Source organism: Periplaneta americana, chromosome 1, assembly GCF_040183065.1.
Source record: "Periplaneta americana isolate PAMFEO1 chromosome 1, P.americana_PAMFEO1_priV1, whole genome shotgun sequence".
NCBI lineage: Eukaryota > Metazoa > Arthropoda > Insecta > Blattodea > Blattidae > Periplaneta > Periplaneta americana.
Window position 1 is genome coordinate 24,272,569 of NC_091117.1, and position 25,037 is coordinate 24,297,605.

The following is a 25,037-nucleotide window of genomic DNA, read 5'->3' on the forward strand; positions in this document are numbered from 1 at the left end:
TAAAAAATATTAAATCAAATTCAAGGATTCCTTTTTACATGAAAGGTAAATGTTCTGGGAATGTATCTCTGTAAAGGAATGCAGAAAATAAAAACTGTATTGTTCAATAAAAATTATAAATGCTAAAGTGGTGCGATATAGGCAACCTTACCCTACTAATAAGTAGGCTTGTAATACTGGAGATCGATAGGGTGTGTTACGGTGGTTTCAAGTGAACTATCCGTTAGCCTGTAGCATGCATAAACAGTGTACCTGCTGAATAACATTGCCAAAGGAAAAGTTCTCAGGCGCATATTTTTGCAGCGGAATTCGGCGAGTGTTTTGAAGTGAATGACGGGAACATTACAAGTAATGCACACCATAGGAGGTGACAAGCGATATTATATACAGAGACATTGTAGCACAAGAAAAGAAAGGAGGAAACACAAATCCACGAATAATTCTGTGATAATTCTTCAGCACATAACGAAAGGTACGTAAAAATATATCTCTGCAATGCCATGTAGCTCATATTTACTTTTAAAACTGTCCAAGTTTGAAGTACAAAATAGCGGTCATATTATCAACAGTAATCTCACTAGAGGTTTTGATTTATCTAGAGAAAATCAAAACTCGAGTGGGATTTAATTGACTATTACACGATTAGAAGAAAGTATATAAAGATTAGAAGTAACGAAGTACTCCAATACAATAAAATATTAATTGACTTACGAAAATACAAAACTGTCTTCAAATTTGTACCATCTCAACATTATAAATATTACTCTAGTAGATGGCAGTAGTGTGTTATGATTAGCTGTTTTTTTATCAGTTGTGCCAACTATGGAATCTTCATTGAACTCTGTGGACGGTTACTGGTCAAGAAGGCTTTGTTGATTCAGTTTCATTTTTATTAAAACAGTTGCATTCCACTTCAATTATCCCGATCCCAGTAATCAACGTCACTTTACACCTGATTTTCAATAAATCTTAGTATTAAACAATCTCTGATACGTGACTACTCATAATATCATACAGCAGAAGCTATAACATAACCTAAATAATATAAACGAGTGTTAGAAAAGCTTTAATTAGGAATGATGAAATAAAAAATAAACATGAATAATTTTAAAAGAAACAATTATTGAAAGTAGGTACAATTTTCAAATTTCAATGTTTTAGTGGTTCAGTTGATGTTATATTGGACGTATGCGTAAAAGAAGTGAACTCGTTGATGTACATGGTGTGTCCCTGAACTTATTCAGGATTTCCGAATGGTGCTCTTCATTTATTTGTAAATAGGGTTTCAGGGAAGATGCATAGCTATGACCAGTGATCTTTATTAATTTTTGTTCTTGAATGCCAACGTGAGTCATATTTGAAAGTGCTGTGCATCGACTGGAGTGGTTTGTAATGTTCTGTTTTTTGACGTCCAGACCAGTGCAGTTTGAAATGTTGGCAAACAAAGAAACAAATGCTAGGGTAATGATAAAAATAAACAAATGCTAGAGACGCGATAAAATTAAACAAATGCTAGGGACGCGATAAAATTGTGCGATAAGCAGCCATGATTGGTTGAAAGACGTCCTTTCATACCGTTTTATTGGTCAAAAGTAGTGTGACGTATTAAAAGTGTAATAGTCAATTTAAAAATTAGTGCTTTTCACATAAATAAATTAAAATGATACACGTATTATGGTCATTTTACGTAAACAAAATTTAAAAGATTAAAAAAAATCTTGCCTTTTTATTTGTCCCATACACATCCTGACAATCTGACAAGGGGTTTCTCCATAGAAAACAAAATTGTTAAAGCGTACAGTACATGTAACTGAACTCAAAGTGGGACACAAACAGGGAGAGCGGAAGAGATCGTGGTGCCATAAAATGTTGAACCCGGATAGAAAAACAAAACTGCGAAGCTATCAGATGACATAGGCCGCAGAAGACATCATTTTTTATCATCGCTTTATGTAACGCAGACTATGACATCGCAAAAATAACAACCTGGCTCACGCAACGCTCGCAGTGTCTAGCGAAACTTAATGTTTACGCCTATTTCATTGCTCAATTAAGGAAGTGCCCATGATAGAACACGAGACGGTAATGACGATGAGTAGGTTCCTATAGGCTTAGGATATAGACGTTAGTCCGCCGTCGTGATGAAATACGCTTTAGACCGCCATTCCTGAAAGTAGATCTTTTAACGATAGGCAAGCGTATTAAAAATTGACTATTATACGGCAGAGTGCGAAAAGTACTTTTAACACTGACTTACAACTGTTCCCACCAGAAATCGGATATTATTTTAACCATCCTGCTATTATCGCCGCGCTCTCATGGTTAACATTCAGCAGGTCTTTGAGCGGCCTCGTGCATAACATTCGGCAGGTCTTTGAAATTTACTTGTATTATTGTTTTCAATTTCTTATGTCGCCGCTCCAATCACTCGCCTCAATTTCAATATTGCAACCAATAAGCTGCTTCCATTATTAAATGACACCTACTTGTCTAATCCACGTGGACTAAAACCGAGGTTGCAATGTCTTGTGCTGAGGACGAATATTAAGGTATGTGATTAAAAATTATTATTAAAGAGTTATTGTTAGGGGAGAGTCGAGTAGTATCGGACATCGGGTAATATCGGACAGTGCGTTTCTTTCATCTACCACCACATGGTAGTACCTGAATGACATGGTTACGTTTCTCTATGCGACATCACAGAAACGTAACCATGTCAATCAGGTACTATCATCGTGTGGTAGATGAAAGAAACTCACTGTCCGATATTACCCGATGTCCGATACTACCCGACTCTCCCCTAAGAGTTAAGAATGTCAACGTACTCTTATATGAAATAATAATAATAATAATAATAATAATAATAATAATAATAATAATAATAATAATAATAATAACAACCATATAACAAACTAGTGCTTATTGTCATCGAGGAAGTAGACGTGACAACGTGACGCTTAGAGTGAAACCTACAGAGCAACAATCGGATAATACCAAAAGGAGATAATAGGATTACCTCACTGATAATTTTTAGTACTGTTTCCATTTTTGTCCATATTTATTTTTTAAATTCTTGAATTTGTCTGTAATATGTATACTAACATTTTGAAATAAGAGTAACATAAATAATTCGTCTACTTTGAGACGTAATTCGCTTTATTCATGTGGAGTAATCTTGTTACTCCCGTTGCTAGTCTGTGTCATGAATACTCCAGGATATTAAATTCAATCTGTAGCTTAATTTTCTTCATTTCTGAGTTTGGTTCCAAATTATTTTCTTTCTTGTTATTTATGTCAGAATTCTTAATTATATTTATATTATTATGGCCTTTGGATTCCAAATTTTTTTATTCCTGTAAGTTATGGTTATTCTAAAAACGATTTTGATAGAAATAATTATTAGTGGACCATTTTTTTTTTAGAAATGACCAATGTAGTATAGGTGGTATTCGAATATTTTAATTTCAACAAAGAACTAAATTTTGTTTCATTGGACTTACATTTTTATTTGTTTAATTTTAGAAGTTTCTATAGATATTTTTAATTGTATTTTGCTACAAATAAATCTTTTGAAGATGTTCATGGTTATATAGATTTTATTCCAATATTTTAATTTCAACAAATAACAATTTATGTTATAGTATTGTGACACTCGTAGCTTATAGCTGTGTTGTCCATTATGTCCAAACTACATGGCCTTGAGAAGTTTGTCTTGAAGTGGAAGAGAGGCAAGTATAAATTTACTGCATACCTCGCCTCTGGAATTCGTTACCTAATGACGTCAGGGACTGCCGGACTTTATCACAATTCAAAATTAAATTGGAAAATTTTGTCTTAGTTAATGTTTTTAGATATTGCTAGAAGTATTGATTTGTGTTTTTTTTTTTCTTTTTCTTTTTTAATCTAGATTAAAATTCCAAGTTTCTTGTCTATGTTAGTTAATTAGTTAGGTTATTATTAATATTATGATACTTAATCACTCATTTAAAGTTTGTGTGACTGCAACCTGTGTATATTTTTGTGTGGCTTTACTTTGTTTATAGTGTTTTTTCTCTCTCTCTCTCTTCATTTCTTGTGTAGCTTTATTTTGTATATAGTGTTTTTTTCTGTTTATTTCTATTATTGTATTTGTATTCCTGGTATTGTGGAAGAGAAGGCCTGATGGCCTTAACTACACCAGAATAAATAAATAACTAAATAAATAAATAAATAAATGTGTTATCTTATGGTGTCGCCAGTAACACATCTAATTTTTTTTTATTCTGGTATATGTTTTCAACAATAACTATGAAACGGAACTTTTGAACCACCCTGTATTTTTTTAAATAGGACGATTATTTCACATCCTTACATTTTCTGGAGGTCTCCAGCCAATAATACATAAATTGTTAAATATTTCAAATTCTTAACAAAGATTTATATATGATTTTGATGGGGGTAATTGTATTACCCCCCTTGGTATTAGTAAGTTGTAATAAACCTTGGCAGCAGGAGGGTGCATTTTTCACATTTTTTTTCAGTAAAATAGAGTAATAGGGAATTTAATGAAATCCCAATGATTGAGTGAAACGTGTATTCCGAATTGAAGTAATAAAATAAAATAGGACCTACAGACTTTGACAGCGATGTATGTAAAGGAAGGAGAAAGAAACTGGCCACTCTGATCTAGTTGCCTCATGACGTCGGGACTGGAATGAGGTGGTGTGGTTGATACAATGCTCCGACTGCCTTTTACCCCCCGAGAAAGACCCGGTATTGACACTCAAAATAAATCAAAACTACTTTGAAGCAAAGAAGTAAACAAGTAATCTGTAAATTTACAGAAGATAAGTCCCTTCACAGAAGTCGAAAGCGTGTAATGACTCTGTGATTCCAATACCTGACACGATAATTACACAAAAAAAAAAACTTTCACAATTTTCTAGAAACAATGGGCTGGTCCATGCTATTGAACTCGATGCTGAAATGTTATCGTTATATGGAAAATTTATTGACAGCCAGATACTGCGATGATAAGATAAACTGAAGTCGTTTGAACAGCATTAATATCGCCTTGATGCAACATGACAGAATGTGCGGGCATGTGATCGCACCAACTTTGTCAAGCTACAGCGGGATAAAGGCTTTTTCTTTCAACAGCACCAGTTGTACGACAAGTTAACAGCTTCTCGGCTTCCCTATGCTATCTACGCGTCTACCAAACAAATTTCTCACGGAATTTTATATAACGATGTCCTTCGATGTGTCTCAAGTTCCAGTATTATCCGGCTACAACCCAGAGGACACAACTTCGAACCAAAGGACCTATTTATTAACAGGAGATGGTGATGATGACAATAATTAAAGCAGAGATAGGAGGAATAAAAGAATTTGTGAGCTCCAAGCCTGTTGGCCACTTGTCTCATTCCGATTTTCGCCGTTCCGTTTAAAGACACATAAGAGAACATTGATTAACATAATAGCCACCATATAAAGGGAGAAATATCGCAAACCCGACTGATCAGCAGCAGTGAAAGACCGCAGAATTTTAAGCCTGAGCAGAACGAATGGTGAGAGGGAGTCGCTGTCCTCGCTAGACAAGAGATCCCAGACCTTACATTCAGTGAGTAATGATCGAGTAAGCACTGAAGGCGACATGCGAAAATTAAGGCCACAATTTATGAAGATTTTATTTCGGATAATGCTGAAATTTATGTGGGCGAGAATGTATTCAGTAGCCTATTTCTTTTAGAGCTCATCTCATCATTTGTCTTAGAATCCTACGACAATTATGAGTTTCTCAATTAGGAGACTAGCTAATTGGCTATATAGTGACTAATAAATATGACACGCTTAGTTCGAGAGCAGTTTTTTTTTTATATTCAGCACCGAAAGTACAATTATTCATATAAAAATATTTAATTTCTCCTAAATATATGGGTCTGAAAATATACTGAATGACTTATTTCTATGTTCATCTCATGCAAGAAATAAAATTAAGGAAAATAAAATACGCGTATACCTACATTTCGAATTCACTGCAATTTTGTGTTTTTGATTTCAAATAATGACAATATTTTCACTAAAATTTAACCTATAACATTTTATGTACATACCCAAAAACAAAATTTGCGTACTTGAATTTTCTAAGTTCAAATTATAACATAGGCTACTGCGCATGCTCAGTACTGTACAACATTCAAAAATAAATTTACTTGTAGATTCTGAAAATAAACAGAATCTGGCCAATGGTTTAGGCTTAAAGTAGAGAAGGCAAGACCTGTCCTATGACCTTATCATATACCGTGATTATATCACCAATGGGTAGGCCTATGGAGGGAGAAAATAAGGTTTAGTCTGAATTGAATTTCCGTGTCAGTAAAATCGTAGATATAATATTAACCAAACCGAAACAAACTCTTTCTGATCTCCCATCTTTTCCCTCTCATGTAGCTCACATGCCAGGTCTCGCCTCTCGAACTGTACATTTAAAGGGACGCACGATAACGTCGCGGTTAAAAAATAACGCTGCAAGCAGGAAGGTCGTGGGTTCGATTCCCGATTTATGGTTCTAATCTTTCCGGCCGCACTATGGGCACTGGAATTTACTGAGCCTCTAACAGAAATGAGTGCCAGGGGTATTTCCTTGGGGTAAAGGCGGCGATCTCGCAGGAAAAATAATAATTTATTTATTTAATCTGGCAGAGCTAAGGCCAGTAGGCCTTCTCTTTCGCCCAGCCAGACTCTAATTCTAATTGAATACAACTGATTACATATAGTAGTTATTACATTAATATCTAGACCATAAAACAACATGAAAGTAAATAATGAAAGCTGGATAAGTAATGTTAGACAATAATAAATATCGATAAGAAATAATAATAATAATAATAATAATAATAATAATAATAATAATAATAATAATGAGATAATTTAAATATATATTCTTGACCTATATAACCATTAAACATTGAGAAACCTGAAACAGCTATTATTGTTAGAAAAATATTTCGTTAGTCTATTCTTAAATTGGTTTGATGACATCCCTACTGATATTAATGCCGGTTGTCTGTTCACGTGAGAGTCTTAACCACAATGGCCTATAATGGAATGACTTTCCTTTACTTTAGCTACACGACTAGCCAAAAACCACTTTTTTTACACCAGTAATGTTGGAAACATATTTACGATGAACATCTGAAAATCAATTTTTTTGCAGCATTCCCATGCTTTCTCTTTTAAATGTCTTATAATGATAAGGTAAACAATGGAGCTATTCAAAATCAGTACACAATGTTTATATTACATCTGTGAAGGACAAATAAATATTGCGAGACTTCACTTCTCCGAATTGTCTCGAGCAAATTCGTAAGTTTGTCTTTGAGATAAGGGACAGATGTTATCATTTCCTTCCAATTTCGTTACTACTGATATGAACATAATTTCTTTTCAAATATCAGTTTCGTACAGTCAGCTGTCTGAACAAAGAGCTTGCATCAGTATGTCGAAACTATTATCTCTTCTTTTCTTTCCTGATATCGAGGCTGCAGATATGAATACAATACACACGGCTCTGAAAACAGCCTGGGACTTGGACTTGGGATGAAATCTCAAAACTGACATATGATATAAAAACATTTATCTCAGCCAGTAAGAGGAAGTAACAACTGTACTGCCATAACTAAATTTAAAAATATGTTACCAACACAATGGTACAAATTTCTAAGGTTGATATAAAACGTAAAAAGAACCAATAAGAAGTTACGAATTTACACATTTCTGGAACAACAAAATTCATCACATAAATCATATTCTTTCACAGAAAAATTAAATGTTTGAAATAAAGATTTTTGTATGTATTGCGAGTAATTTTACGGCTGTCGCCGTCTCCCGCTTCCCAACTTCCAGGTACTCCGGTTTTGCCAATCGCCCATTTGTAGACCCCTGCAGACCATATCCTCCTGAACCTCCTTGCTCCATTTTTTCATTGGCCTTCCTCTTCTCTTTTTTTTCCGGGGGAGTCCAGTTGAAGATCTTATTAGGCCAGCGGTCGGCTGACATTCTCTGGAGATGCCCATAACATATCAGGCGTTTAGTTTCCACTGATTGTAAGATATCTCCTGATACCTGCATTATATTACGGACATCCTGATTCCTAATGTGGTCCATCCTCGAAATTTGACAACTACGGCGCCAGTAATCCATTTCTAGAGCCAACAATTTCTTCTTCATCCTGTCTCTCATTTCCCAAGTTTCAGAGCCATAGGTACATATACTTTCTATTATAGTTTTATATATACTTGTCTTAGTTTTCCTTGTTACCTTGTCATTCCACAGGAGTGTATTAATTGTCTCATGGCCCGCTTTCCTTGACCAATCTTATTAATCATATCTTCATCACTTTTGGCCTGACTGTTGAGGGTAACACCCAAATATTTGAATGACTCAGAGTTTTCTATTTGTGTAACCCCTTCGATTTGGACCATCCGTTTCCGAGGCTAATTTGAGAGCTTTTGCAAGAGAAAAAAATTTTTACGAAGGACGGAGTGCAGGTCCGTCGCTACAACCCTCAACTTGAAGGACCAGGTTATTTTCTGTTGGGGTTTTCTTCCCCTAAACTGGTTGTCTGCCATAACTAAGGAGTCCAGTTCACCCCTGTTTCCATTTCCACCCTGGAAACTAGGTTGCTACATTTGCCGAGTCCGCTGTATAGAAGATCTTCTTCAGCAGCGCCCCCGCCATTATGGTCTTCGTCCGTAACCCAGGACATGGGTAAAGCGTTATACCCCGCAATACTGGGTCCTTGACAGGACTTAGCCACCGACCGAAGTCGGGCCCACCCCCGCGATCCTGGACGCGCCTGCCAAGAATTATCCAAATGGATTCAGAGAAGAAGTCTCTGATTTCCCTTGGGCCGGGTTAATGCCCATGTATAACAACCATGAGCATTACGCAAAAATAGGAGAAAATTGCATGAAGAGAAAAATAAATACTCGACAGTACCCTTTTTGATTGGATACCTCTGTGGTGGCTGAATGGTCAGATCTTCAGACTGTCACACAGGCGGCCCGAGTTCGATTTTCGGTCAAGTCTGGGATTTTTTTCATTGAAAAAATCCAGTGACACTCGTGGCGGACAGATCGCAGTTGGGGTTTTTCCCAGGGTTCTCCCATTTTCCCCCAAATTAGGCATGTACATCATTCCGTCACCATTTCTCCATTTCATTATCATTCCGTAGCGTTCCCCTAACGCCGGCCGGGGACGCATGGAGGGGGTTGGCCTAGGGACGAGTGGGGTTGCCTGCTCGAAACCTGGACCAGTGTGGTGGGCAGGTTTAGGTTTGGGAATGCGCCACCAGAGGGCTAGCGCAATAGATCTGAATAAGATCGCAGTGCTGGGCCATAACTTTTTTATCTGCCCCCGTGAGAATGTTTGCTTGTTACCACATTGGAAATTAAATCAATGGCTTTCCCAAAGCACGCTATGAAATGTTTCTTATGAAACAATGTTTGTCTTAAAAAGGAAGCAGAATTGTATTAAACTTTTTTGTTTGAAATATACCAAAGAATAACCCCCTGAAATTAATTAATTGCTTACGGTTCACCCTGTATAGATAGGCTGTGGAGTTGACGTCAGAGTTACATCTCGATATAAAATAATGAAATATTTTCACTGTAGTGTGAATCGCTGCTGGCTCATGATTAGGAAAATTCAGTGACACCCTGAGACCCACTGTGAAGGACAAAATGCTGTCCAACTTTGCTGTGCTTTAAGGGTGTAGTTATTCACTAATCTTGTTTCAAAGATATGTTGTTAAGTCTAAAAAATTATATAGCCACTTTGTGGTGATGAAAAGTCTAGTGATACCATATAATATTCGGCTTAGGAAAGAGTCAGAGAGATGCGTGTACCAAATCCTCAGCAGCCCTGTTGTAGAAGAAGCGAAGAAATTCTTGGCAAGAATTGTACTTGCTTGTGAATTCAAATGACACCCGGGATGTTTGATAGGATGTAAGAGTCCACATTGCGACGCCACGATGTCCCAAAGAGCTTGGACGTCACTATTTTTAATATCTGCTGTATATGTTTATTGCATGGATTCATTCATGTGAATCACACTGGTACCACAACATAAAACTACAAACACGCTATTTCAACACAATTCAAAATCAACATAATAAAGAGGCACTTCAAATATGTTTATTCAAATTCAATGCGTCGATGTTTGTGACGTCACACACGGTGCTCGCATCGAGTCACTCTTAATGAAACAAAAGCTAGGGACCTTGTGCTTCGGATAAGACATCCAACATTGCCTATGGTAAGATAGTATTTCAATAAAGGAATTATTATTGAAGTACGACTTACTTTAGATACACAGTGTAGGCCTACAATAAAGTAATCTTATATATAAAAGTCAATGTGGCTATGTATGTATGTATGTATGTATGTATGTATGTATGTATGTATGTATGTATGTATGTATGTTTTTTTACCTGGTTATTTAACTACGCTATATCAACTACAAGGTTATTTAGCGTCGATGGGATAGGCGATAGCGAGATGGTATTTGGCGAGATGAGGCCGAGGATTCGCCATAGATTACCTGACATTTTCCTTACGGTTGGGGAAGATCTCGGAAAAAATCCAAGCAGGTAATCACCCAAGCGAGAATCGAACCCGCGCCCGAACGCAACTCCGGGTCGGCAGGCAAGCGCCTTAGCCGACAGAGCTACGACGGTGGCTGTATGTATGTATGTATGTATGTATGTATGTATGTATATATGTATGTATGTATGTATGTATGTATGTTCTCCAACCAGGAGATTAACCGTGAAAGGAATGTGCTTAGGCCTACTACTGCGTCATCTATTGGAGCGAAGTACTGTAGATAGATAATATTACCGTTATAACGTCAGTTTAAAAAACATGCGCTCTCCTGCATATGTAATTTCCTGTATGGAGGGATTAAAAGACCAGGAGATTAACCGTGATCTAATTTTGCAACTAGGGTAGTATAAATATGTATCAGTGTTATCGTTTGTGCTTTGACAGTTAGCCAATGGAGACTTTCTCCTGTTTGGAGTACAGTATGTATGTATGTATTTATTTTTTATTTTAGTAGGTTATTTTACGACGCTGTATCAACATCTAGGTTATTTAGCATCTGAATGAAATGAAGGTGATAATGCCGGTGAAATGAGTCCGGGGTCCAGCACCGAAAGTTACCCAGCATTTGCTCATATTGGGTTGAGGGAAAATCCCGGAAAAAACCTCAACCAAGTAACTTGCCCCGACCGGGATTCGAACCCGGGCCACCTGGTTTCGCGGCCAGACGCGCTGACCGTTACTCCACATCCACAGGTGTGGACTGTATGTATGTATGTATGTATGTATGTATGTATGTATGTATGTATGTATGTATGTATGTAGGCTATACTTCTCCGCTTAAAGTATTTTGTCTCCTTCGTGTGATTTTGAATTAACCTTCCAATGGGATATTTGTATCGCCGTTTTAATTTGTTCTTTGACGAATAGATCTAATTCTTCTGCCCACTACAATTTCGAGTTTGGTGACTAATGACGCTTTTTTTCCTTGCAGAGCAATAGAGCAGCTCTGTCTTTCAGCGTCGTGGCTCATGTTCCCTTTGTGCGATAGATATTTCATTAAAGCCGTGAATCCTGTTTGATCTTGTTAACCCCGTGTTTCATTTGCCTTCTTGCCTTGCAGTTGAAGCTGCCAATTGATGTTAACACCCGACCTACGACGCCGCAGATATATTATTAATAAAACTGTCGTTGCATTTCTGGCGAGTGCAGTTGCATGTGTGGAGATGTTGCGACTTTCCTGCGGCCTGACCACGTTCGAAACTTGTCACTTGAAATCAAGAGGGAATCTATTCTGTAGAAATCGATGTTTACCAGATCTCATTATCAGTTAAACGCGTCTTTCAGTAGAGTTGATCGGAGGAAGAAGACCAACTTTTTGTTTTGATTGAAAATTTAAAGTAGCCTACTGTTTATTTAGTTATGAAGTTCATATTGAAATATCGAAGTCTGGAAGGTATTTTGAAACTATATTTTTGCTACAAAACATCATTTACCCTTATTAAAAAAACACATACATATATAAAATGACGTCACCGACATAAAATGATGTAAATCATCTCTTCTGATGAGGGAGGAAAATATGTCAGTTTTATTAGAGCTTAAAAATTCCTAAAAGTGGTGCCAGAACCTAAAGGAACTGAATCACATCCTTTTGGAGGTGATGGTGGTGGTGGTGGGAATATGTGGATTTTACTACAAATATTTAAAGAGATATCACAGCCGAAAATGATCTAAATAATTCCTTTTGTCGGCGGAGCAAAATATGTTAGTTTTATTAGACATAAAAACATCTAAAAGTGATGTGAGTCTAAAATGACTAAATCATTCCTGTTGACGGTGCAGCAAAATACTTCAATTTTATTGGATCTTTTAAAAGTCTAACTAAATCCATTGCTTCTGACGTAAGGCATACCCCCCCCCCTCCCAAAGATATCTCCCAGTTTATTTGTCTGAAATGAACACTGTTTTACTTTATTAAAAAATACACCCATCACATACGCTCACACACACACACACACACACACACACACACACACACACACACACACACACGCACTCAAACAGAGACAGACAGAAACAAGACAGAAATCTGGATAGTAATGCATTGTTACCACAACATTTCGTCGTAGTATAACTAAATTCATTGCGTCACTCTTTGATATTGATTCTAGCGTCCTTTCTCTAGTGTTACAATAGTACACGTTGTTTCACCGTTTTGCTGAGGTCAATAAATCCGTGTGTGTTGCAATGCCCGAGTCACTAGCGGCAAAGGATATTCCACGATCCAAACTTCTCTACGAATAGACGAGTAATCTTTTGGCAGTAATGTCAAAAACAAATAAACATTTCATTTTGTAGCCAAAATGTGGAATTCTATATTTTTATTTTCCCATCGTAAAACATGTGTGTTTTAATATGAAAACATCTTATGCGACAGCAACAGAGTAACTGAAGGGTTCAGAACCATAGTGGGCCAAGCGCCATTTACTAAAACCGTAGAAAACAAGGGTTAAAATGAAGTTATTCCCATAATTCAATGGAAACATATAGCAAGTAACAAAATATACACATTAAAACTAAATGATACGTCAATCTTCATTAAACTATGGTATTCACTTAACTTTCTTCGTTTTTAATAAATGGTGTTTGGCCCACTATGGCTCTGAACCCTTCAAATCTTCAAGACATGCAACGAGGAATGAATGAATGAATGAATGAATGAATGAAGAAACATTTAAACGGTACGTAAAAAGGCTGTTGTTCACTTGGTGATACAGTAAGGAAAACTTTATCATTGTATTTCAGATTTGCTCCAGTTTCGTCTTATGACGTAGAACGAACATTTTCAGGGTACAAATACTTTTTTTCTGAACATATAAAAGTATATTTTTGATAAACTGTAAATGTAAAGTTATTATTAATTGTAACAAGGCTAGATACATATTATTACGTATTTTATTTGTTATTCTTATATAAGTATGAGTAAATTATTTTATATTGAAAAGTCGACCTGGTTGGCGAGTTGGTATAGCGCTGGCCTTCTATGCCCAAGGTTGCGGGTTCGATCCTGCGCCAGGTTTATGGCATTTAAGTGTGCTTAAATGTGACAGGCTCATGTCAGTAGATTTACTGGCATGTAAAAGAACTCCTGCGGGACAAAATTCCGGCACATCCGGCGACGCTGATATAAGCTATGCAGTTGCGAGCGTCGTTAAGTAAAACATAACATTTATATTGAAAATTACGAAGAATGTGATTGCCAGTTATTGTTTTTACACAATGTTAATTGTTCATTTTGTTTCCGATTCTAAGATCATGGATCATTCGCACAAAGATGTTTGGTTACCACCCCGACTGTACACATTTGTTTTGCTGGTTTGTTGACGTTGAGGCCTGCATCACTACAGTTCATTCGGTAGATATATAGTCCAAGCTCACACAACTTGACGTTTTGGTACGAACTTCTTACCTTCGCTTATCAGTTATCACAATTTTGAATTACGGCAATATAAATACCGATAAGCGTGACAGATCTGTATACAACTCATGGAAGTACCACTATAGATACTGTGTTCCAAAGACGATTAGATATGTTAGAATCACAAGTATATGTATCGTGCTTTAGTTATCACAAACCTGTGTCTGGTTTACCGCAAACTGAAAATGTTATAGAAATTTCTTCTTCTTCTTCTGCCTGACAAGTGTTAGGCCACAAGGCCTGTTACGGTCTCACATAAAATTTTCACGCCATCTCTTAGCAGGACGGCCCACAGATCTTTGGCCATGTGGTACATAATAAAATTGCCTTTGGGAGTCTACTATTACTCATTCTTTCCAAATAATGTTTCCAATTAGACTGATATTGAACAATGTAACCTAAAACTGGTTGAGTTTTTAGTTCCTTTAAAATTTCACAATTTCTTTTCAGATCCCATTCAGTATAGCCCGCTGTTCTTCGCATGAATCACATTTCACAAGCAGTTATTCTGCTTTTATCTGCTTTCCTCAGTGTCCATGCTTCGCTGCCATAGCTGAGCATCGGTCGTGCCAATGTGTTGTAGAGACGTATGCGGGTGTGTTTCTGAACCAAGGATGGTTTCATCACACTATTTATAATGCCCATAGCTCTTGTGTATTTATTAATTTTCTGTGATATGTCCAATTCTACAAAAATGGAAAGATTGTAACCTAAATATGGGAAACTATTACATCTTTCTAATATTTTATTATCGAGACAAATTTTACTTTGTATCGGGTATTTCCCACAGAATGCCATAATTTTTGTTTTATCTGTTGAAATTTCCATATTGCATGTGGCTGCTACTTGCTGAAAATTATATATTGACCTTTGGAGGTCGTCTTCTGAAAGTGCTAATAATACCAAATCATCTGCAAAGAGAATTGAATCCAATTAAACGTATCTGTTAATTTGTATATATCCATGGCGAGTCTGCTTCCACTCTTTAATTATTCGGTTCATATAAATAATAAAGAGAATGGGTGATAATCCACATCCCTGTCTTACACCAGTATTGATGGGTGTCCAAGATGATAACTTACCATCTTGTTTAATTGCTATTTTATTTTGGTTATATATGTTAAGAATATTGTGGATAAAATGTTGTGGAACATTGTCTTTTACTAAAATTTGTAATAACCTTGATCTCTCTACTTTATCAAAGGCCTTCTTCAAATCCACAAAAGCCATATGTGTCTCAATATTAAATTCTTTGTGTTTTTCTAATATTAGTTTTATTGTAAAATATCCATCTGCGCATGACCTTCCTTTACGAAATCCCATTTGTTCCTCTCCAATGAGATTGTCATAAAATTTTGATAATTTGTTTTTTTATTATATTGGCATAGATTTTGTAGCCTGAATTAAATAAACTAATCCCATGATAATTATCACAGTCTTGGCGATTGTTCTTGTTATAGAAACTTATTCAATAAAATTTTATAAAAAAAATGCAGAGTTTTAATGTGTTTTCACACACATTTTATGTGACAATCAGATCCTCGTGACATTCTCTTTAAATAACAGAATGAACAGGATTTTACGTTTTAGACTTTCCAGTAAAAATCAGTAACTGTACCGCAGTACAGTGAATTACAATACACGGGCATTAAACATTTCTCCATGTGTAATCTATCAAGATTGCAGAGCTCAGAAGAACTAGAGGAACCTGTATAAAATGTTGTTTAAAGAATTTTTGTGTGACGTTGAATAAGAAAGAAAAATGTTTTAAAATAAATTATTTACTTACATGTTTAAAATACCTAAAACTTAATGTTTATGACCATGATGTTCATAATAAATTAACACCAAACACAAACTACGAGCAACAAAGTCAAAGTATCTGTATGTGCTCGAAAACACGCACCGAAAACCTACCAGGCGTTGCTGCTCGCGGTAAATAAATATTCAGTTCCTAACAAAAGAAAACCCAGGTTCCCCAGACTCACCATAAAACACGTCAAGAGATCCATAGCGTACACGAACTGTAGTTTGAGATCCACGCATTCTTCTGAACCCAGCATCTCTCAAGGTCATTGTCTGGTAAGTTCACATCATTTACAATTTCAAACGCCATGTGAGCTCTGCCGAGTTTTCTACAATTCCCAGCACTGATAGCTGCACAGAATGCTCGTTGTATTTACCTGGTTCGTAAAACTGATTTACAGAGGGCATCTTTGACTTTTTCATTTGAAGACATCAATTATAAAGGTTACTTAGAAATGAATAATTTCAAAGGGAAAATTATTCCAGGGTCGGGTATCGAACCCGGGACCTTTGCCTGAATGCGCCAGCCAAAGTTCCCGGATTCGATACCCGGCCCTGGAACAATTTTTCCCCTAAAATTATTCAAGTCAGCTGTACAGGGAGCTATAACTGAAGGCTATATTTGTTCGTTAATAGACAACCTCAAATTTAAGTCACACAAAGTGTGCACTCAATGCTGGGCTCTGACGTTCTGTCAACCCACCTGAGGTGTGTGGAATTTGTGTGCACTCAAAGTTGGGTTTTGACGCCTTGTCAGCCCATTGGGAATGTTAAAAATGTTATGTTTTATTTAACGACGCTCGCAACTGCAGAACTTATATCAGCGTCGCCGGATGTGCCGGAATTTTGTCCCGCAGTTCTTTTACATGCCAGTAAGTCTACTGACATGAGTCTGTCGCATTTAAGCACACTTAAATTCCATCGACCTGGCCCGGGATCGAACCCGCAACCTTGGGCATAGAAGGCCATCGCTATACCAACTCGCCAACCAGGTCGACAGTTGTGTGGCTATAAAGGAAAAATTGTGATAGTGTCGTGTATAGTTCCTGGGGTAGCTCAGTCGGCGGAGCATTCGTGCGCTAAGCGGAGGGTCCCGGGATCGATACCCGGCCCCAGAACAATTTTTCCTTGAAATTATTCAAATGTGAGTAATTGTTTTGAGAAAATTGAATTTAATATTTCAGCCATTTCTAATGATAGAGATTGGATTAATCTTGCTAAGGATAGGGACCAATGGCGGGCTTATGTGAGGGCGGCAATGAATCTCCGGGTGCCTTAAAAGCCAGTAAGTAAGTAAGCCATTTCTAAAGTAATGTTGTTAAGTGATATTAAGAACGTGAGTAACTGTTCTAAGAAAACTGATAAAAATTGGAATTACTCGTATTTGAATGTGGGAAAAAATTGTATTCGCAAAAAATTGGGAAAAGTGGATTGGGAGATATAAATTGGAGTAATTTGATGTGGGAATTCATTGTAGTTGGGAAATAAAATGTTTGGGAAAAATTTTACCGGGAAAAAAAATTGGAAAAGTGTCCCCCAACGCCCCAATTTACTTCCAGTTACAAAGCCATATTAAGGATTTACTCTCTCTTAACATGATCTGAAGTCCACACCTGTGGAGTAACGGTTAGCGCGTCTGGCCGCGAAACCATGTGGCCCGGGTTCAATTCCCGGTCGGGGCAAGTTATCTGGTTGAGGTTTTTTCCGGGGTTTTCCCTCAACCCAATATGAGCAAATGCTGGGTAACTTTCGGTGCTGTACCCCGGACTCATTTCACCGGCATATCACCATCTCATTTAGACACTAAATAACCTGAGATGTTCATAAAGCGTCGTAAAATAACCTACTAAAAAATAAATAAAAAGACATGATCTGAATCCGCAAAGCAAGGATCGAATGACAGATATACAGTGGTAACCGCTAGATCACTCTGGTTAGTATGCACACTATTCTCAAAATATCCGCATGTAGGCTAACAAGGAGAGGACACGCTCCGTTTATCACCGAATTAAATAAGATTGTGTGAGACGAAAGTACCAGAAGAATACTGTTTAAAGTCATACCTAGTATGGGTGGCCAATGACCCCTCGTTTTGAAAATATTGGCTATTGTTTGTGACATACTTCCGTTAGGTGCTCAATAGGGAAGCATTAGACTGTATAACAGCGTAGCTCATATGGTTGGACGCTGAGTTGTTATACAGGAAATCTGAGTTCGAATCTTAAGTGGTCCTATATTTTTTTCTTTTAATAATGGTTAATATTGTGATCACAGTTATCTATTTACATACCTATATCACATTTCTCAATGTATTGAATGCTTCATCATGTTTTAAACAAATTAGGCTACTAATTAACTAACATTGTATTGTAAAGGATAAACAATGAAATACTGCTCACATAGGAAGGTAAGATGTGTCACTGGTGTTTCTTCTATTTCTGTAGCAGCTATTCCATTTAATTTTGTACCCGATTCATTATGATGTCATCAAAACATACATATTTCCTGCACCATGCACACAAAATGAAAGAAGGTTGTCCACAGTCACACACATTTTTCCGCACTTCTGCTGCGAAACAGATATCCTTCACATTCACAATTTTTATGCATACCACGCATATTTCAACATGGCTTTGAATATAGGAACTGACAACTAAAAGTGAATTAAAATAATAATAATAATAATAATAATAATAATAATAATAATAATAATAATAATAATAATAATATCAAGCTTTAAAAAATGAGAAGGCATTAGGATTCGAACTCGGGTTGCCTGGACAACAACTCAGCATCCAACCACATGAGCTACGCCGTTACACAGTCTAATGCTTCCCTATTAGGCACCTAAAAAGTATGTCATAAACAATAGCCAATATTTCCAAAACGAGGGGTCATTGGCCACCCATATCAGGTATGACTTTAAACAGTGTGTATTGTACTTTCATGTCACAAAATCTGATTTAATTCGGTGATATACAGAGCGTGTCCTCTCCTTGTAAGTACGTGAAGAACATGACCGCCCTGGCAAGAGAACCGGTTTCGGGGACTGAACCCGGGATCCCATGAATGCTGTACAGCAAGCTACCACACAACCAGGCAGGTCAGTAAAAAATTCTAAAGTACTTAAGACACAAAAGAAGAGAACAAGCATACTTCCAGCTGGCAGAAACCCGCAACACAAAGATGCCGGAAGAATGTCCTAGACTTCATCTCACAGAAAGCAATAGCACTTCTCCAAGAACTATCCATCACACGTAACAGTTGGACTTGCAGTAATTATATAGACTCCTATTTTTGTCGAACTCGCTCGGACGTTTTCTGAAACAACTCTTAAGTCTCGAGTAATCGCCATTACAACAGTAATAAAAAAAACTCGCCACACAACCTATCTTTCATCTCAAATCACAAGATGCATCACCGCACAAAACGTAATAAACAAGGCAATCCCTTGTGACTTTTTTATTATTATTATTTGTTCGTTCCATCAACGGTTTGTGATGCCGGCTGGCCAGAACTTCTCGTTCTCTCCTTCTCTCGCCACATTACATCCGTGCAGGGCCCCGAGGTCATCCGCATGTAGGCAGCCAAACCTACTATGTGGTCTCCTGCACTGCCCAATCTCATTATTTATAACGTACAGCACAAATTAAATGAAAATAGTCCCTTCTAAATTGGTGTTTTATTTCTGGTGCAATGCAGTATTTTGGCTTATTCTGTTTCATTATCGCCTTCATCATCTTCTTCTTCTTTTATTCAAGAGTTGGATCTTGCCAAGCCTATTCCGTGTCCAAAGAATCGTTTTCTCCATTACTTTCTTGGATTTTCAGTGATGTACTATCTCATGGGACGTATACTTACTTACTTACTGGCTTTTAAGGAACCCGAAGGTTCATTGCCGCCCTCACATAAGCCCGCCATTGGTCCCTATCCAGTGCAAGATTAATCCAGTCTCTATCATCATATCCCACCTCCCTCAAATCCATTTTAATATTATCCTCCCATCTACGTCTCGGCCTCCCTAAAGGTCTTTTTCCCTCCGGTCTCCCAACTAACACTCTATATGCATTTCTGGATTCGCCCATACGTGCTACATGCCCTGCCCATCACAAACGTCTGGATTTAATGTTCCTAATTATGTCAGGTGAAGAATACAATGCGTGCAGTTCTGTGTTGTGTAACTTTCTCCATTCTCCTGTAACATCATCCCGCTTAGCCCCAAATATTTTCCTAAGCACCTTATTCTCAAACACCCTTAACCTATGTTACTCTCTCAGAGTGAGAGTCCAAGTTTCACAACCACTTATTGTAGGGATTCGTAACAAGCTGTTTTTTTACGGTGATGGGTTGTTAGCCCTTCGCCCAACCCCCAAGTTGGAGGACCACCCCTTATCAGCTGTCCACGACTGCTTATTCAATATATTCACAGCTACCCTCCATATATGGAGGCCGTCTCCTCTATCCGCAACCTGAGGACGCGCCATGCCGTGGTGATGTATACACAATTCCAAACATTCCTGGGTATATTTCTCCCTGTTATTATTGTATGTTTGAATATCCTGCTTCATTCCACAATATGTCTTGATTTATTTTAACGTGAAACGTTATAAAATAATTCAAATAGCATACCTATAAATAAAATACTAGCATATTCAGCCAAAAATTAAGGCAAAATCATTCTTGTCTTTATTAGTTTGATTTGCTGTGTCTTATTTTACTGGCTTAATTTTTTTTTTTTTTGTATTATTCAAGGATGAAATGGATAAAACGTTACGGAAGTGACGTCAGTTGCTTAGCAACAAATCAAATCTTCCATTGATATGGTGTTTGCTAGAAGGATAGATTTCGTCCCGCGCCGTGGCGTCGTAGTCTAAGGCATCCTGCCCAGGACTCGCGTTACGGAATGCGCGCTGGTTCGAGTCCTCATGGGGGAAGAAATTTTCTCATGAAATTTCGGCCAGTGTAAGGGACCGGTGCCCACCCAGCATCGTGATGCACTTGGGGAGCTACGATAGGTAGCGAAATCCGGTTAGCAAACAAGCTATAACGGCTGGGGGGCTCATCGTGCTAACCACACGATACCTCCATTCTGGTTGGATGATCGTCCATCTCTGCTTCGGCATGTGACCGTGAGGCCAGCAGCCGGCTAGTCGATCTTGGCCCTTCGTGGGCTGTAGCACCACGGATTATTATTAGAGGGATAGATTTACTTTCTTGCTTGAATTATATTTAATATTATTTCTTAGGTGGGTCTTATTACCCCCCTGTTACCTTATATTTTTAGAAACGTCTCTTCACGAACTCTTTCTTCTATGACCTAATTATGCCACAGAGCCAACTAATCTATTCAGCCTTCTTTCTACATCTACTTCAATTCGCAGGACATAGATATAAAAAAAGAGACTTGCTCTACAAGAACACTATCACTACTTTTGTTCGAACTGGGTGGACTCCTTTGAAAGCCATCACGTTTGTCTTTCGTGAGGAAATTTTTAAATTATATGACCTCGCTATATTGTTTAGTTTGTGGGCCTCTCCTTGTAAAGAGGTTATTGTGTTTGTTCTGCTTTCAGTGATCCTGTGAAGGTAAAATCAACCCCGTGACAGGTTAGAAGTTACTGCTCCCACCTATACAGACAATCGGCAGTAGGGATGCCAGTTCTACGTACCTTTACCTCCAGGGCCATAATGCACATGGAAGGATTAGATCAATGGAAAAAAATTCATAACCCCATCCGAAATCGATCCCGTGATTTCAGCTTTGAAGAGTTACGACTTACAGAGAGTGACGAGTGAAATTTTGGTCATTTTCAGTAAAAAATCTCATTTTTGTTTTCTTGTAAAAAATCGAATCAGCAATATGTTCTTTATATGTGGGCTCTGCGGTGCTCTAAAAATAAAAATTACGCAATATATAAACGCCTGCACCCTTTTAAACTTCAATTCCACGCAAATTTTACAAACTGTTTTCTCACGCTGTTTTAACACATTTCGTCAATATTATAGATATATTAATTTGTCCTACAGAATTTATCTGTAATATTGACACTTAATATTTTAGGAGAAAAATTCGCTCCGGCGCCGGGGATCGAACCCGGGTCCTTGGTTCTACGTACCAAGCGTTCTGACCACTGAGCTACGCCAAATTCAATCCACAGCACCGGAACGAACACTCCTCCTCCGATATTTTCCTTTGTGGCCTGACTCCAAGTTAGGCATATACTGTGTGTTCACTTCAAAGTGTGTCATGGCTCGTTGTATGACGTCATGTGGCTAGACAATTCAATTTTCCTACACTTCCGCAGAGGCGTATTACCTGTGTGCCAGAGAAGTTGCCTAGCAAGTACGGCGTTCATTCAGAAGAGTACTTACCGATACGTACGGTAACACCTGTAGTGGCAGGAATGTGAACTGTTTGGAAACACGTACTGGGGGTGAGTTTTTTTCTTACTGTCGGGATATGGGGAGAGGGTTAAGACGATTACTTACGTACAGTATTTGTTGACATTAACTTCGACTGTCAACATGGACACGGAGCATTTGATTTGTGTAGTGGAATGCTGCCGTACGCAACCGATAACAAATACCCTGCGTACGACTTGCCCGAGCAAAACACAGTTCGAAAGATGTTATGGTAGCACACAGACCGTACAGGCCACCATCTGTAGCTACGACGTTCAAGTTATACCGTACACGTTCTGAAGTTCAGATTGAACGCCTTGATTAATAGGCAACTCCTCTGTCATAAAAGCTGAAACTCGCTTCAAATCGCTGACTCACAACAGTGACGTCATGACACACTTTGAAATGAACATCCAGTATATGTTGAAGTGTATCCAATGTCAACTGCCATTATACTAGGAGCGCACTCAGCTGAGTGACTTGTTGGCCGGGAATCCGCAGTTATTATGCACTGCTAGCTAAGAGAATATTATAGATATATTATTTTGTCCTACAGAATTTATCTGTAATATTGACACTTAATATTTTAGGAGAAAAATTCGCTCCGGCGCCGGGGATCGAACCCGGGTCCTTGGTTCTACGTACCAAGCGCTCTGACCACTGAGACAACCCAGCTTATGTGCCCCTAGGGGTACACGTACCATAGACTGAATACCACTGTTCTTTAATAGAGGGCAAGTTCTTCATTAGAAGGTTGTAGCAGTTTTGTTTCCACGTATAATGGTTGGTAGGTTGCTGACACGTATAAATATGGTCATTAGCCATAATTAAACATAAAAGAAAAAAAATCAGTGTTTACTAAATTTTTAACGAACAAAATTTCTATTAAGCCACAATAGAGCCTTAAAATAAATTACTACAATATCATGGTTCTTAGATACCAGCACGGCGTGGTGCATAACCGTTCGCTGCTCGTTCTTTTACGTGGTAACCACGGTTCCTCTCCACGAAAAGAGCAGCAAAGGCGTTTGAACTGCGAAGTAACAACATGTTTCACCCTAGCAATTTAAAACTAATTTAGCTCCGATTCGTTTACAGATTATGGCGAAGTGAAGAAGGTTGAAAAGGACATTATGAAATGCAGAGGGGTGGGGGGGGGAAGTAGTCTGACTGTAACAGGGTTCTTAAATTCCCTACAATACGTTGGCCTTCCAAGCAGAATTGCGAGTGCTTCCGGGTTTTGCAGTGCGTGACAGTGCGCAGGTAAAAACTGACTATTGTTTGTTTTATTACACAAAAGCTATCCCCTCTCCGTTTACACACGTAATTAATCTGGATTTTTCATACAATAAATCAGTCCATTTGGCAAACACGCCAAATGGATTAAAACAAAAGAATCTATTTTAAAATTAATAAAACAGATTTTCCACGCCGTATGGTCTAATACGTGCAATCTAGCTGCAAACAAGAGCTGCCAGATATCAGTTACACTGCCAGTAGTGCTGTCTCTGAAGGAAAAACACGTGAACGCCATTTTAAGCAGACTGGTGGAGAAGTGGAGTGAGTGGTTAGCAGTAACACATATTCCTGCAAGTCAATTTGCATACGAACAGTGCCTGTTAATTCATACCGCTCTTCCGTTACGGTTGCCAAGTCAAATTCATCACTTCCCGTATGCGATTTGCCACAGACATCTCCTTTAAACAAACTCTTCGCGTCACGTGGTTACGTTTCCAGATAAATGTTTTCGCTGACATTGTTTTGTTTACTTTCTCATTATCATCATCATCATCCTTCACGAATTAGGCCTCTGTAGACCTGTTTCGGCCCCATCTAGCAGTCTTCTTAAAGGTCTTCCTGGTCGACGATGTCCTCTAGGTTTATATTGCATCATAATTTTTGGGATTCTTGAATTTTCCATTCTTCTTACATGATCTAGCCAATTGAATTTGTATCTGCTGATTTTTTCTTCTACTGACTCTACTTCTAATTGTTCTAAAATTTCTTCATTCCTTTTTCGGTCTAAAAGAGTATATCCTGCTGTCCTCCTCAAAAATTTCATTTCCGTTGCTTTGATTCTGTTCATGTCTTTTTTCTTTAATGACCAAATCTCGCTTACGTATAAAAGGGTGGGTAATGCTAGTGTATTATATATTTTTATTCTTGTAGATTTTTGTACTAATTTAGCTTTTAATCCATTGTTTATTATTCCTAGAATTTGTGTAAATTTGGTACTTTTCTTGTTCACATCTTTTTCATTTTGATAAGATATTTCACAACCCAGATAATTGAAATTTTGCACTTGTTCGAGGCATTGGTTATTGTGTATTATCTTACTTCTGACTGGGTCTTGTCCTAAAAATGCCATTACTTTTGATTTTTGTGCTGAAATTTCCATCCCAAAATCTTTTAATATTTTATTTAATGTATACAATCCTCTTTGTAAATTATCCTCTGAATTGGAAATTATGACTTGATCATCGGCATAGAGTAAGGTATTTAATGTTAGAGCACTGGTTATTTTGATTCCTGATGTGTAGATTTGGTTCTATTTCAAAATAATTTCATTTATATAAATATTAAATAAAGTTGGTGATAGTGGACAACCTTGTCGAACTCCATTATTAACTAATTTTCTTTCGGATATACAGTTATTTATTTTGACACTTATTTTGCTGTCTGTGTAGATTTCTATTATATTTTGCAATAGCAAATTTGGAATATTTTTTTCTTGTAATATGTCGAATAAAAGGTCTCTTCG